Here is a 16780-nt window from a genome sequence, read left to right on the forward strand (position 1 = left end):
ATTTTAAATGTAAGTGAGTGAAATTTCAAAATTATCGATACTTCAGCAAAAACTAATACTAGGTAAATGAATGCAAGTAAAAAGTCCTCAAAGCAGTTACAGAAGACAATAGCAGTAACATAAGAACAAACTAATAAAAAAAAAGGCAAAATACAACAAAACAAAAATACTAATTAAATAAACAGTGGTTTTAGGTTTTTCAGGAAGATGTACTAACAGTGGTATTCAGATAAGTAAAAGCCTACAATAGAAATTGAATAAAGGATAACACATATTTTAGGGTTCAATTCTCACTATGAACTAGTTGCTTATTAGCTAAGGTATTGGCTGTTTATTTGTACTTATAAAGCACATATTAATGCCTTATTAATGCCTTATTAATGCCTTATTCTACCTTAATCTTAACCTTAATCCCTTAATATTATCCAATACCTAAACTTAAATTTAAAAAAAAATACCTTACTAACTATTAATAAGCAATAAATAAGGAGTTTATTGAGGCAAAAGTCATGGTTAATAGTGACTATGTATTCCCCACACTAAAGTGTTACCGAATAAGTAATCCAATGTAAAATAACACTGCTGTTCTGTATACATTAAATATAGACTAATCCTTATTTAAAACTACAAAAGATATTCATTCAAGAGCAGTGAGTGATTTTATCTTTGTCTTTTCTTGTTTGATTAACATTAATGTTGGCTGCGGTCACTTTAAGAGCTGCATGGATCCAATATACTGTTACACGCGCGTTTCAAATACACTTACTCAAATGTTTACATTTACTTAAGACATGACCGACCGTGTTGACGTCTGCTTCGGGGCTTATTGCGCTTTTAATAACACTATTTAATATCAAGCACGTCCCGCAGTTTAGCAACAGTGGACTGCATTTTAAATCACTCACTTGTTCGACTGATTTGGATGTTAAGTTTGACCTTGGGAGGAAAGAAAGCCCACCGCTGTGAAGGAAAGGAAAGTGCGCGGGATGCAATTTACCTTGATTATCTGGTTTTCATTATCGTTAGAAGCCAAGCTGAAATCAAAATACGATTAACCTAATCGCACAGTCCTACGAGAGAGCAAACGGATCTGTTCTCACTGAGTCTGGGAGGAGATCAGTGAGTGTACACTGTGATTCTTGAGCGCTCTCAGTAGGGCCTTTGTGTAACACACACACACACACACACACTCACACACTCAAAGAATCAAGCGTTCTAGACCTTCTAAGCGCTGTCTACAGTCATATGACTTCATACATTCATACTTATTGTTTTGAGGTGACACATTTGTACAGTTTGCAAGATGGTTTAAGCTCAAATATCAGGGCCCTACAGTGTGAACATGCGCTTGCATTTGCCCTGCGGTGAGACTACAGTGTTATTTGTGTTATGCAAATACATTAACCATAACATAAAAGTAGGCGACTGAAATCTTAAAGCAAAGGAAGCACCAAAACCTATTACATAACAACTGTTTTGGCACAAAAAAACTTTAACATTATAGGGAGATAATATATCAGAGAAAAGAATAAAAAAAAAAGCTTAACATAACCCACTTAATATATATAAAAAAACATATATATATTTTTTTAAAGTCATTTAAAGACAAGACTCAAAGTTTATCTATTTCGGGTCATAATTAGGAGACAATGAACGTCCATATGCTTGTGTGACGCACGAAAACAACACGAGAGTTAGTGAATGCAGAATTTACATTTTTGGATGAACTAACCGTTTACAGTTTGGGAATCGTCAATTTGACGCTTTCTTGCATTAGAACTGTGATTGACAGCACTGATCACATGCTTAAAATATCGCAATAGTATCGTATAGTGAGCTCAGTATTGCGATTTGTATCGAACAATGCAGCAGCGCATTAGTTTGCGTGTACAATAAGCTGTTTAAAGCAGAACTTTTTTAACTTAATAAAACTGTCTAGAAATCATTTGGATGGTTAAACAACCTGTTCTGGTGATATTGGTGACTTTCCCCGCTCCCCCCAGCGTTCCCAGGCGGAAAACTAACCTTGCAACTTGGGGACTGCCGTCCCGGCAAGATAGAAATTGGAAGTCTCGTGGTTGATGTATTACCAGATTACCCACCTCGGTAGACAATAAATATACAAGAAATATACGCCCCACAGCTGTAGGGGGAGCTCGTGGGGAAAACACGCGACAACAAAAGGGAAAATCAGCGAAGAAGTGACTATAGAGTTCGCTAGAGTTGCCAAGTTCTGCTTTAAAAACGTGCATTCACCCGATAAATTTTCACATTGAGATGGTATAATCAAACACACTGTATCTTGTGGAGCGCACTCAGAGTATGCATTTTCTTGCCACTTTTTGGAAACGGAGCGTAAAAGTGGACTTGATTTCTTATCCCGTTGCGCCCTCTATAGGCCATGATAAGAGACTAGTCGATGTCAAGCTTAAGCGTCATGGCAGAACATTAAAGTCGACTAGACGACTAGTCTGTGACCAAAGAGAGACAAAAGGTAAAATTCTGGTTTATTTTCACCCTGTTGATTACCACATACACATATTGACAGCATACATCTGTGTGTATAAATGAATGGTAAACATGTTTACAGTAAACACAATCACAACGCAAGCTTTGCAGGACTGAAGGTTCAAGAGGAAAAGTCAATCTTGTGTTTCTGTTCAAGCATTCTTCTGTGATTTTACTTAATTTCTTTACTACAAACGACCCCTAGATTGAGGGACAATGACCTCTATTTCATGACACAGTGTTTTCCAACCTCATTTGAAAGTTCAAACTATGGAAACTGGATCTGGAGAATGGTGGGTAGGGACGATGTCCAGAGATCAACTGTTGTGTGCTTGGATTGATCGCTCAGATTGACAGGTCTTGATTTACTATGTGACATAAAACAGGAGCGCACAGCTGAAACAGTGCTGGAAGATCAGCACTCATTAACCAGGATCTTGTTACTTATTCTATGCATTAATATTTTATGCTTTGTGGTGTTTACACATGTAAGTAGGTCTTATGTTCAGTAAAACACTCTTGACACAATTTTTGATTGCTTTGCTATAGTGTTTCTGTTGTCTTTTTGCACACACAAACGTGTAAACACCCCAGAGCACCAGTGACCATGTGATGATGTGCTGGTTGATGACTCTAATGATAATTACCCGTTTGGATGCAGTCTTTCAACGCTTGCTTTCATCCAATAAGCTGCAGACTAATCATGACCAGTCACTTTACATGGGCTATAAATAAAAATGAATACATGAACGAATGAGACGATTCAGCTAAGAGTGCATCGTGTGTCTTTCATCTTCTCCTCTAATTAAACTAAAGTCTGCTCTAAAAGATTTCCAATGGCTCATTCTCCATGAGCGGAGCTCAGGAACGTCTTCTGGAGTCTCGGCAATACTTCTGTAATCCAGTCTCTCCAGTTTTTAATAAGCAACACCAAACCAATGCTCAATAATTACAACAAAAACTGCAATGTCATCAGGACAAAACAGTTAGGCCCTATTTACACTGCATGGTTCAAGTGACCCAATTCCGATTTTTTCCTCTCACGTGGCACAGATCGGATATGACCGGTGAACGTGTAAGCAGGAAAAAAACGCATGGATTCCGATTTTCTCAGATCGGATTCAGGCCTCATTCATATGTGGTAATAAATCGGATATGAATCGGATACGTGCATTTGCGTGTGCCATGTAAGCAGACAAATCGGATATTCCCCAGTAAATGCGAGTTGTACGTCATTAAAAAAGTGACGTCAACTCAGGTGGACACCACCAACTGAGAACACATGACTTCTTATAGGCGCGATTGAGGTCGAAGGCTCAAAACAGTGGAGTATTTTTTTTCTACGCCTTACGAGAGCAATGTTTTGCTGACCTTTGAAAATAGTACGGAAAGCAAAACACTGCATAATTAGATGCGCGGATGAGCTCCAACGTCACCCGAATCCGCAGCCAAAAACAAATCATCCACCCGCACCAATAATGTTCTTTGATTTAAGTATCCGCACCCGATGGTCAAAGTTATTATTCGTATGTGTTGTTACGCGTGAGGATAAATGGATGATCATCACCTTCAACAGCGGACTCGGCGACGGTTAATCATGCGCGCATCTATACAATGAATGAGCGCTGCTTTTAAATGAACATTTCTTTAAAACAAAATTTATTTGACAGAATTTCATTTTCGTAATGGCATAAACAGGCTTTACTCCCTTGAAACTTTTATGCTCATATTTTAGAGAATGTAATATTTTCGTTAATAATTATTTATCTATCCACCCGCGACCCACCCGAAATGAATCAAGTTATTTTTATTAGCCTACTCGACCCGCCCGATCCGCGGATTGTCTGCAGAGCCCCGCGGATATAACCGCGATCTGCGCATCACTATAATCATTTTGTCTGCTTCTGCATCCATTGCATATCGAGCTGTTTTACTTCATTTTCCGGGTCAGAACATGGTAGTTTCGGCAGTGTATGTAAATGCAAATATCGGATACGGGTCATTTTTAAAAGATGATGTAAGCGGGTCGTCAAAAAAAATCGGATATAGTCAGCAAATCGGAATTGGGCATCAAGACCTGCAGTGTAAATGCAGCCTTAGTCACATTACAAACGTTTTTGGTTAATTGAAAGATTGGTAACACTTTACAATAAGGTTCATTAGTTAATGCATTAAATAACAATGAGCAAAAATGTGTTACAGTATTTATTAATCTTTGTTAATGTCAGGGGTTACACTTTATGTTAAGGTGTCTTTGTTACAGTGTAATTATATATTTAAGTACTGAGTAATATTAATTACAACTACATGTACTTACTATAGGGTTAGGGTAGGACTAGGGTTTGGTTTAGGGTTAATTGCATGTAATTATGCATAATTTACTGTTATTACTATGGTAAGTACATGTAACATATGTAACAAGGACATGATACGCAAATAAAGCTGTTCTTTGTTTGTTCATGTTAGTTCACAGTGCATTAACTAATGTTAACAAATACAACCTTTGATTTTAATAACATTAGTAAATGTTGAAATTAATATTATCTAAGATTAATAAATACTGAAGAAGTATCGTTCATTCTTTGTTCATGTTAACTAAGATAGTTAACTAATGAACCTTTATTGTAAAGTGTTACCGAAAGATTTTCATCTCAACATGGTTAGAATAGTAATTGTTAACCCACACATTTGCAGTAACAGTGTGTCATTAACAGCCGAAATCTGCCAAAGATTAGGGGCAAGTTTACCGTTACCAAACTTCTGACTTCTGCCACAAAGAAAGTCTCACTCTTAGACGTTTTGCAGATATTTGACGACAGATGGCATCTCAGGTTATTAGATTTTGAATACTGAAATTGTGCATTTCATGTAGCACTAACCACATCTGAATAATGAACACTGGATTCACCAAAATTCATGCTCACGGCCCAAGCATTCGCTCTACTCATGTCCCGCTCACGCTCACCGGAAAAGCAAAGTCTGTTAAAATAATGTGCCGACATGAAGTTTCTCTGTAGTAGACTTGTTTCTGTATGCAATAGCCTAGGGCTGCCCTCGACTAAGGATTTTTCAAGTTGACTAGTAGTCGTTCATTTCAGGCATTAGTCGACTTTGCACATTTATATTAATTTAATTACTTTAATATATACTGGGGGGCAGAATATGCCTATTCCGCGCTCATGCACACGCATAAAGCTTAACGCAAAGCACAAGCAAAAGTAGCCTAATGATTATGAACATGTCTGAAAAATTAGCAGGGAGACATTTTAGGCTAATTATTTTTTATAGTAAAGAGTTGCCATGTCGCAAGAATGAATTTCTACTCATTTCCTTGTTATTCAGAAAAAAGTACAATATATTGCACTATGGGAATTAAAAGGGCAGGCCTTAAGGTAGCCAATGATCTGCTGTTTTTAAGTCACATGACATTTGAATGTCCCTCCAGAAATCTCTTTCCCACTGTCACCCTCACGCTCTATGAACCTCATTTCTAAACATCTCTTCTCAAGGGGGATTTTTTTTGCAGCGTCTTTGGTAAGTAAATTACATATTTGTATTCACAAATCAACTTTCTCTAACATAGTTTTACTGTAAATTGAGAAAATATCAATGTTTCCATATGGCAACGCTGTACCATAATGGAATTGCAGTAATGCATTTCCCCAATACAGTTTCCCCTTTACAGTTTGGTAGATGTTACTCTTGTATGACGTAAAATCATGGAGTATTTTAAGTTTAAAACATGCAAGCGATTGTGTCTGTGCCTCCATGTCGTGCAGTAAAGCTGCCTTCCACACGCCACACCAACACTTATATGCTCCTAATAACAGCGCACATTTATCTAGGTTAACGTTAGAGCAAGCACATGTAAAGCTGCTACTAACATGTTTCAAATGATAAGCCATGTTTGAGGTTGATGGATGATAGGCGAACGTTTGGATTTCTTGCCCAACACACTGGAATTACCATCAGGACCCGCCATTAACGATCTGACCCTCATGGACTGCGTGACTTTTTCTGCGACGAACCAACTAATAAAATCTTGGTCGACTAACTTTCAGTCAACTATTAGGACTATTGTAAAGTGCAATACTGCAGGACTATACTTTGTGAAAATTGGTCAAAAAATAAATCTGTTAAATCTGATTCTGTTGCATAATATAATATATTGATTTTTTATATATTTGAATATATTTTATGGCCAAATTTAGTGTGATCCTTTAAATAAAAGTGTGGTTATTTTATTTTATTGGCCTGTATTTTTTTTAATTCATATTCAATAAAATTACTGAATTCAATTAAAAAGTCTAATATTAATACAAAAAAATAAAATAATATTCAATAAGAAATTCATTATTTAAAAAAAAGAGAAAAAAAAGAAGAAAAAGTTTCCATTTCCAGCCACGTGCAACCAGAATTTTCGGTTTCAGCCCAGAATTTTCATTTCGGTGCATCCCTATTAATAAGGATTAATCTACATTTAATTTGTAATTTATGCAGGGAAGACTGAGAAGGGCTGAGTGAGTCTGAGAAGGGCAATAAACGTGCTCCGTGTACTCTGTGAACAGCATGTCCTTGGAAAAGCATTAGCTTGGAAAGTGCGTACTAAATCTCAGCATGGGTAAATGTTCCCAGATAGAAAAAGCATTCCAACTGCACACAGATAAATGCCATTTCATTTCACGTGTTGACTACATGACAGCTGACTCCTCCAGTAGTTTCACAGAAGGCAGAGCAGCAAATGGCATTAGAGTATTAGATGAAATGACTTAGTCATCGTCATGAAGTGTCTTTAAAGAGGAGGAAAGCATGCATGTTTTTCAAGTGCAGCCTTCGTCTTTTCACCAAATTTGCACAGCTATTTGGACACGGCATCTGGGTAGATTTCATAACCTTAAAAAACATCCAAACGTGATTGTGGGTGTGTGTGTGTGTGTGTGTGTGTGTGTGTGTGTTGTTTACCACTTCCAGATTCCAAGTAACACAGACCTGCACAGTGGCAAGATTTCAACATGGCATTTGAAAATGTTGCGGTGATACAGATTAACCACAACACTAAAGCATCCCAGTATCTCCGTTCCTGATGGTACATCCACTACGTATATATAGATTATGGCATCACGAGAGTGGGGTGAATTAATGAAGAACTGTCTATCAGCAAACAGTCTTTGGGGAAACCTGTGGTTTGCATTCCTCTGAATGGCGTCTTTCCAACAGGGCCGTTGGAGAACACTTACTGGAGTGTGTTGCTGAGCAGGCCAGACGTGTAAATTAAAGACTGCTTCTTCAGATTAAAACTCATTACACTTAGATCAATGCACAGAGACTGGTACTGCAGCACACAGGCCTTACTTCAGATATTTGAAGAATGTTGGTAAATAAAGTTTGTGTGTTTTTGATGAATGATGCCAATGGCTGATACAAAGCTGATTTAATTTAAATATAGTAAATAACAAGCTGTATTGAAATTTACATCTGAAAGATACGCGTCAACTGACTTCATGCATCTACTCAAATTCATCTTGCCATGAGTCGGTTAAATAGCCCTAAAATGCAAGTAGGGCTCCACCACAGACTGTAAAAAAAGATGTGACTTCCATTGGTGAAAACTGAAGCCGCCAAAGTCCTAATATGGCGCTGACATCTTGCGCAGATTTGGGACCAGCCAACGGGGGGGACACTTTTCAGGACTTGTGCGGCACGCTCGGGCTCCACACTGCGACCAAATGGGCGACAAGAGGTCGCACTGGTGTGACCACCACGTTGTCCAACTGATAAGAGCTGCAACTTCTGTTACATATGAGAAACATCAAACGAAAGGTGAAACGAAACTGCGCTATTCGTTTGAGCTGTGGTGCGCGGACCGTTTAGCGCAGCGCGAGCTCGGAACAGGTTTACTCATGGGGAGGGTCCGAAATTAACACCCGCCAAGTGCCAAATGCGGGTAGATTTTCCGTTTGGCGAGTAAATCTCAAAAGGCTATCCGCCACACTGGTGGGTGAATGTTCATGCCAAAATATGAAATATTCTGCCTCTTAACGCTCTCATCTGTTGAAGGCGCTGAGGAAAAAGGATGTGTGAAGCTCCCGCCACTGGAAGAAGCGGTCGCCGCCCATTTGTGTCCTCCCTGCTGCTAGCAATTGGAGAGCAAAGGCCGCGCACCCATCTAAGCCGTGCAGAACGTCTTCAGCACTCGCGGATCGTGCATACTTCGCCGCTGGCCAGGCTGCTTCTGCTTTACACACCATGGCCGTTCTTTTCTCGAGAAAAGGAGTTTTCCCATAGCGTTTGCAACACAATACTCGTTCCCTTATCTCTCTCGGAACCGAGGTTACGCAAGTAACCGAGTACGCTCTGCCTTCCCTTCCACATGAGTCGGGTAACATAACTGACAAAAAAAAATTTTATTTCACCCCAATGATAGTAATATTTCATATATTTCTCTCATTTTGATCAATATATAGATTTTTTTTTATTATAGGCTACATTTCAAATTTTGCTCTGGACAATTTTTTATGTTTGTATTCAACATAACACCTTATTATCTCAATTAAATGTACTGAAATGAATGTACATGTGACAAAAAAAGGCTGTTTATTATTTTGGCCGGCTTGGCTGGTGGATTTTTTCATCTACCAGTCCCCGTGGCAGGTGAGCCAAAAAGTTAATTTCGGACCCTGCTCATGGGCCAATCTCAATCACGCGACACTGTTATTACACAGCGCTGGGAGATCCAGTGAGAAAGTGTTTGAATTCACCGCAGAATTAATAATATCTCAGCGAGATCTAATTGGAAGCATTCAAATTCGGCGCAGAATTCTGTTATAAACCACACGTGTCAGATCAAACAGCGCTGACGTCGTGGCAGAGCCTGAGAGGAGGACAGATCACTGTATTGTGCAGCCCTAACTCCTAGAGTAACTTCAGTAAACTGATGTAATGCAAAACATTACATCAAGTACACCAGTGACAGATAAAACAATATGAACTCTAAAGCAGAGTTTCCGCTAAAAAAAAATGGTGCCGGTCAAAGTGACCGGCAGAGGTTTCGTTTTCCGGACATTTTGATGATATGCCGGTCAAATATCGCCTCTTAATTAGTTAAGTTGAGGAAAACTGGAGGCAGGCTATGTAACTTAAAAAATGACAATCAGGCCGAATGCAACATGTTTATTAGCCTAACTTTCAAATAGACGGGAAAACACATTTTCTACTATGGTTCGTTTCTTCATTCGGATCTATTTGCGATCCATTCCATTCTAAATAAACAACGCACTTCGTCCTTGTTTCATTATTCATTAAGATAATAATTCATAAATGCACGCATAATTATCAGTGAACTTGATAAATGTTGCAGATATCATATGTTTTACATGCATGCACAAACAAATGCCTTTCAACTTATGTGTGCATATAATAATAATTCAGAATAAAATGAATGTGCAGCAATTTGTCCAAATAGAGAGAGTCTAGGTATCTACGTGTTGTAGCCATTAAATAAGCTTATTTAGTTTCATATTTGTTAAAATATTATAATGTTATTTTTTAATTTATGTTGATTATTAAAAGTGAACCGCACGAGTAAGATAGGATGTGCAATATCGAGAGACATGGAGCGGGTCAGCCATGATTTTGACCACTTAATTAAGTTTTGTTTTGTAGAAAGACTTTTTTGAAGTGAATTTCATTTTGTATAAATTGTATCTTAATTTGAATAATTTTTTTATCAACCAATTGCCTGGATTTAATAAATAAGAATATTTATTAATATTCAAATAATTCAAATATAGTAGACTAGAGATGCGCGGATGGGCTATTATTTCATCCGCAACCGCATCACAAAACTCATCATCTGTCCGCCATCCATCCGCACCAATGTTTTTGACCAATTTTCAAAACCGCACCCGCCCGCCATCCGCTGATTGCTGTATACATAATATTTTTCATTTGATTGGTTCAACCGCCCGCCACCCGCCCGAATTGAATTAAAATATTATTTTTCGTCACGTCATCCGCCCGATCCGCGGTTTATCTGCGGAGTCCGCGGCTGTAACCGCCAACCGCACATCTCTATAGTAGACGATAGGCCTAATCATGCAGGCGCCCGCGCGGTCACTTGCATTGCTCGTGAACTGGAGCGCATCTCATCCTAATTTAACGAAACTCAGCGTAGGCCTCACAGACATGAAATATATCTTAAGAAAGCTTGAAATGTCTTTTTAACAATTTAAAACGAAAAGAAATAGGCTACTCTCTGATTATGTAGCCTAATCCATGATGTGCATTTCTCTCTATAGGCGCGTTCACTACGGAGATGGCGATCATCAACTTCATCTTTACAGCTGTTGTTGCTGTTAATAAACTAAAAATAATAGGCCTATAATTTTATTAAACAATAAATTAAATGAAATTGTAATTGTATTAAAAAAGCAACAAAAAAATCCTGTTTAAGTTTTTATTTTTTATTTTTTTTATCTAATTACGCATTAAATTCAGGTAGGCTACTGAATCGCTGTCCTCAGTGCCCAGAAAAGCGCTGAAACGGAGATGAAGGGGAACCCGTTTTTATTTATTTTTTGGCTTATTTTAACTGCCCCATCCAGTTTTCTGGAGGCCCACCTACAATCAAAATCCTGGCGCCGCTAGTGCTTCGCAGCGTCTGATATCAAGAAATAACAGACCGCATTCCACATTGGAATTCAACCAAGCCATGTAATAATGTTTAATAACTTTCAAACAGTAGAGCCTGTTCCTTTATAACATAGCCAAAGGTCTGTGTATTTTTGCTTTATACATTTTTTTAGGCTTATTCTCAAATTCAGATTGTGTTAGGGGGGCGGGATTATTAGGCAATTTTAATCGGACAATTTGACCGGAGAGATTTAATTTTGTCGGACATTTCATTTTTTTTCCGGACAACGGAAACCCTGCTCTAAAGTTAGGGAACATTTCATAGCACAATTCAAAAAAGGCAGTAAAACTAAATTCTTTGCAAATCTCTTTAAACCCCACCACACTATCCAATCCATTCAAACGCATACTTGCACATACTTGCAAGTCCACCGTTGATGTAAAAGCAGCAAACATTAGAGAACCGGAAGAGCTTGTAAATTGTAAAGGCGTTCTGAATACACTGCGCCCCTTTTTCTTTCTGAGCTGATGTGTCGATCACTTGGAAATATGATCCGTTTCAACAATACGGTTCAACAAAATCAGTATATTTACACCAAACCCTATGGTTTTGAAGGTCATTGACAGGAATGTTAAATGAAGACAAAAAACACTCAGAACACAAAAAGCTTGTCCTGGAGCAAGCCGTTAAAGCTAACCACAGAATATCAGTTGCCAGTGTAAATGACACTTTCCTGTGAAATACATCCCTGAAATTCTCAGGAATAGTCTACTTCCCTGTCCTGAAGCTTCTGAATGTTAAAGGTACAATATGTACGAATTGTGTATCAAAATATCCAAAAACCACTTGCACATTTATTTCTAATTGATTGAATATTAAGTAAAATGAATAAATATAAATTATATATTTTGGCTTTATCTCGGCCGCCCCCGCTCTCTAATTTATCAGCAATCAAAAAAACAATATTGGTCAACCACTAATCAAGACAGCACACCACACAAGTTTATAGAAGTGAATCGTTCTGGTAGAAAGATAATTAGGTCTCAGTTTATACAGATTCTTTGAGTGCTCAAACTTCTCACTGTAAAGTACAGCAAGTGCTGGTCTTCCTCAGAGCGAAGATAATGACAGCTCCTTTAAACTCTGATAAAGATGATATGTAAACAAAAGCTAAATGTTGGCAATTAACGTGAGGTGCTGTCAGCAGACAGAATCAGGCCCCTCGGGGGATGAGACAGAAACACTCGCACACTTGAGCAAGACTGCATGCGGTCCTCCTTTCCCATCAGACAAGCCTAGACATCAGCAAGTTCACTTCCTCTGAGCAGAAGGCCTGAGGCCAAACGTAGCACAAAAGCTAGTTTTGGTAATGCATTTCTTCAACTATGGGCACTTTTGGCCCTGTAGATACACTCATTTGTAGGGCTGGGAGGAAAAAAAATGGAAAAAATGTTGTTTTTTTCGATTCTAAAATCAATTTTTTTATTCCAGAATCAATTTTAACTCAAATTCAATTGCTTTATTTTTGTCCTTGCTTGTCAATGAGGTTGACAGAAGAGGTTAACAGAAGTTAGACACTTTCGCTCCAACAGACGATGAAATGTGTCGTTTTATAAAACGGATAGTTCCGGTCCTTGATTCTGATTGGTTGAGCCGCGTTCGAAGCCGTTGTAAATTACTCAACAAACACACACACCTGTGACCGCATTACACTAGTGTTACTGAGCAACTGCGCGTTTGTGATGCTGTGTTGCCGCATGTGTTGCTTAGCAACCTCTTTGGAACTACATTGCTTGGCGGAGGAATAAATGTGTTATAACGTTATATTTTTTGTTGCTGGTGTTTATTTTATGAATAAAATAAATATTAAAATTTATATTTTTATGGAGTAACCGTTTTATAAAAGCAATAAGCCCCTTGAAGCCGTGTTTTAGGCACTCCGCTCCGAGTTGTGCCTAACAACGGCCCTCAGCTGTTCTAAGTTCACTGTAAAACACGGCTTCGCAGGGATTATTGCTTTAATCTATGAGTGTTATAGTGACGTAATATCCCAAGTGGACGCGTGGAAGAGATGTGAGACTGAAAGCACTGAAAGCCCTCGCTATTATTTTTTTTAATAAAAAATAAAAACGCAATACATATCGTATCGGCACCCGAGTATCGTGATAGTATGGAATCGGGAGATCGGTGTATCGTCCCAGCTCTACTAATTTGTCCAATAAAGTCCAACAGTGGTCGGTTTCCTCGCACATCACATGTCTCATATTTCAACTCAAGCATGCTCTCCTCTGACACACTTATGTCCTTGATAAACAAGAACAAAAACTTTTGCAAGACCTTTAATAGGAGCAAAACTGTTAATTTTGACAAATTATGGAACTGAGAGACAGCTGACACTTGCCACAATAATGAAGGCATGGGAAAAAGTTCCCAAGATCTTTATATAAAGTGACTTTAATAACAAAAAAGAACCCCTTAACATTAAAGCTGTTTCTTGAAAAGTTCTAGAACTTTAATAAAGCTCCAATGTTTCAGACTCAGCATAAAGTTGCTCCCACAGTTGAAATACCACAGACCAAATGAGATTGTGTCATAAACAACAATCTCCTCCGTAAGCCTCCCAATAACTCACAGACCAACAACGCGTACAAAATGAAAGCAATCTTCTATTCCACCTATAGCTCTTTGAACTCATTGCTATTGCCCTAAAGTTGCAGTGACAACTAAAGTCAGACTTTTATAATCAGGAAGGCCAATGGGTTGGGTTGGTAAAAGGATGTGATATTTTCATACTCATGATGAGGAAATGCTTTAATTCTTTGGCTTGATCAGCCACCTTTTCTTTGTTTGGAAAGAGCAAATTAGTCTGATTAGCCTGTTAGGTGCCCTGAAATGATAAAGCATCATACTAATAACACAATAACACCAGTAAATCTAGATAAAAGCAAAAAAAAAAAAAATAAAAAAAAAACTTTGAAATGGAGCAAACCAAGCAAAAATAAATAAAAATGGTTCATTAAAATTAAGAGGCTAAAGCTCCGGTTCAAACTTGACCAAAGTATTCTTGCAAGTAAACATCATTGAAAAACTGAGTGATATTTTATGGCATGAGTCAGAAGTGCACGAGGGCCGGAGCTGTGGCTCTCAGGGACGCCACGGGTCAGTCACATCTGAGCGATACGGTCAAAAATAGATCTTCACACCACCTCATTCCAGCGGACCTCAAAGTCATTCACACAGCAGTGCCACGGTGTGTGTGTGTGTGTGTGTGTCGAGAGAGAGAGAGAGAGAAACACACCCACGCCCGTTCCCTCTAGCTGAGATACATCAACAAGGACCTGAATGAAACCATCAGCAGCATTTAAAAGGGTCAAATCTCCCTCAGGACAAGATTAGATTCAAAAAGCTAACATCTTTAGATGTTATCTATTATTTCACATAAAATGAAATGGATTGTAATAAAATAAAATGAAGAAAGTGATAAAATAAAAATAAATTAAACAGTAGAAACTCAAAATGGGTGCAGCGGTTGCAGGTTTGTCACATGGCAAGTTTTTAGACCGGGATCCTGAATAATGATCGATCAGACGGCCAGACATGAGTGATATCCGCCCTTTAAGTTAATTATTATTACTCAGGACTTAAATATATAATTACACTGTAACAATGACACCTTAAAATAAAGTGTAACCAAACATATTGTCACATTAATTCCAACTAAATGAACGCAATGAAATCTTGTGACAATGACAAAAATAAATTTGCAATGAGCTGGAAATTATAAAACTACAACAACATAATCATCCATGAGTTCATAAACATACAGAAGTGTTGCATCTGATGCACAAAAAAATACTGAGCCGTATAGTTTAACATTCTCACGGATACTTCCAAAACTACCAATTATTTCTGCAATTTTGACAAATCCTCATCTATGTTAGGAAGGTTACAAATCAGCATAAATGCAACAATACATATTTAAGTTTGCACAACTAATCAAATGTTTGGGGTCAGTAAAATATAGATATTATTATTACAAAATATTTCCATTTCAGATGGTTTCTACAAAAAAAGTGCATTTTACTGTATTTTACTATAAGTAAATGCAGGCTTAGAAAGAACAAAAGACAAATATATATATATATATATATATATATATATATATAAATCTTACAAACCCCCAACTTTTGACCGGTAGAGTAAAAATTTTGTTATAACTGATTTTCTTTTTATCAGAAATTTTATTATAAACATGCCTAAAATTTGTTAAAGTCATCCTGTGGTCAATAATTGTATCCATTAAAACTCATCTTTGATCACCAAAATTACATATTTAAACGTTTTTTTCCTCTTTTTCCTTCATGCCTTTGAATAGCTTGAATGTAACAGTCTTGCCTCATTTATTATACGCGGTTCTATGAATATGCAAATAAGTTTGAGGTTCACTGCAGTTTTAAGGAGAAAAATACTCAGCAATGGTGTCGACTTATGAATTTACACATGATGTGTCTGAAAGCATATTAAAAACACCACATAGACATATAAACAACATTAAAAGCTTGATTTTTACCACAGGGGGACTTTAAGTCATTATTGTAAACACACAAAAAAGAGAACAAACAGCTTTGGTTTCAACTGAAGTCAATGATAGGAGACACACAAACACTAGAGTGACCAGAAAGTCTGGGTCAGAGGAAAGGGTGTAAAAAACCAAGCTACAAAAGTGGGAAGTTCAACTCAGAATATAAGGAAACTATAGAGTGTACAGTACAGTCACGTGACTTAAACTACTTCCTCATGCCTAAATAACAAAGAGAACAATGTGTGACTGTGAAATAAGACCTGCAAACACCTGTGATATAAAAGCTAGCGTAAGATCAGCTTTAATGCGATCAGGGTTCACTCACATGAGAATTAAACAAACTATAGTTACTCCACTATTTGCAAGGACAGCGACCAAGTACACTGTGCTCTGCTCAAAGTCACAATAATGGCGGAGCGGGATTGCGGGAAATCTCCACGGACAACATTACTTGGAAATTACCCAGCAACCTTTGAGCTAGCTGATCAGATACCTAAACATTACAGGCTATTACCACAAATATCCTGGGATAACTGCACCTAGATCCTTTAAAATGCACATAAAACTGTCTCTTCCAAGAATAGGTTTAAGTAATGAACACTAAGATACCAAATTACACAATGCTTTTGCTTTAAATTAGTAAACACCACTAATGATCTTTCAAACGAATGTACATTTAACACTTTGCAACAACGTTAAAGTTGTTAAACTTGGTTAATGCATTACGTATCATGGACTAACAGCAAACAATTTTTACAGAATTTATTAATAAAGGGTAACAAATGAATAGGCTACTATTGTTCATTGTTAATTCATGTTGGTTCATAATACATTGATGTTCATTTAAACGACCTGAAATGTGACCCTGGATCACAAAACCAGTCACGAGTCGCACTGGTGTATTTGTGGCAATGGCAACAAAACATTATATGGGTCAAAATTATCGATTTTCTTTTATGCCAAAAATATAGGATATTAAGTAAAGATGAAGATATTTTGTAAATTTCCTACCGTAAATATATAAAACATACATTTTTGTGAGTGAATGCAGCACAATC

General features: G+C 37.6%; 1 protein-coding gene across 2 annotated transcripts in view; it reads right to left on the minus strand.

Annotated features, from left to right (window-relative positions):
• The window catches only part of ppp1r37 (protein phosphatase 1, regulatory subunit 37), a 60139-nt gene that overhangs the window by 40199 nt on the left and 3160 nt on the right, over positions 1-16780 (minus strand). The gene's annotated exons all lie outside the window — the stretch shown is intronic.

Source organism: Abramis brama (assembly GCF_963993115.1).
Source record: "Abramis brama genome assembly, chromosome: 9".
Lineage (NCBI taxonomy): Eukaryota > Metazoa > Chordata > Actinopteri > Cypriniformes > Leuciscidae > Abramis > Abramis brama.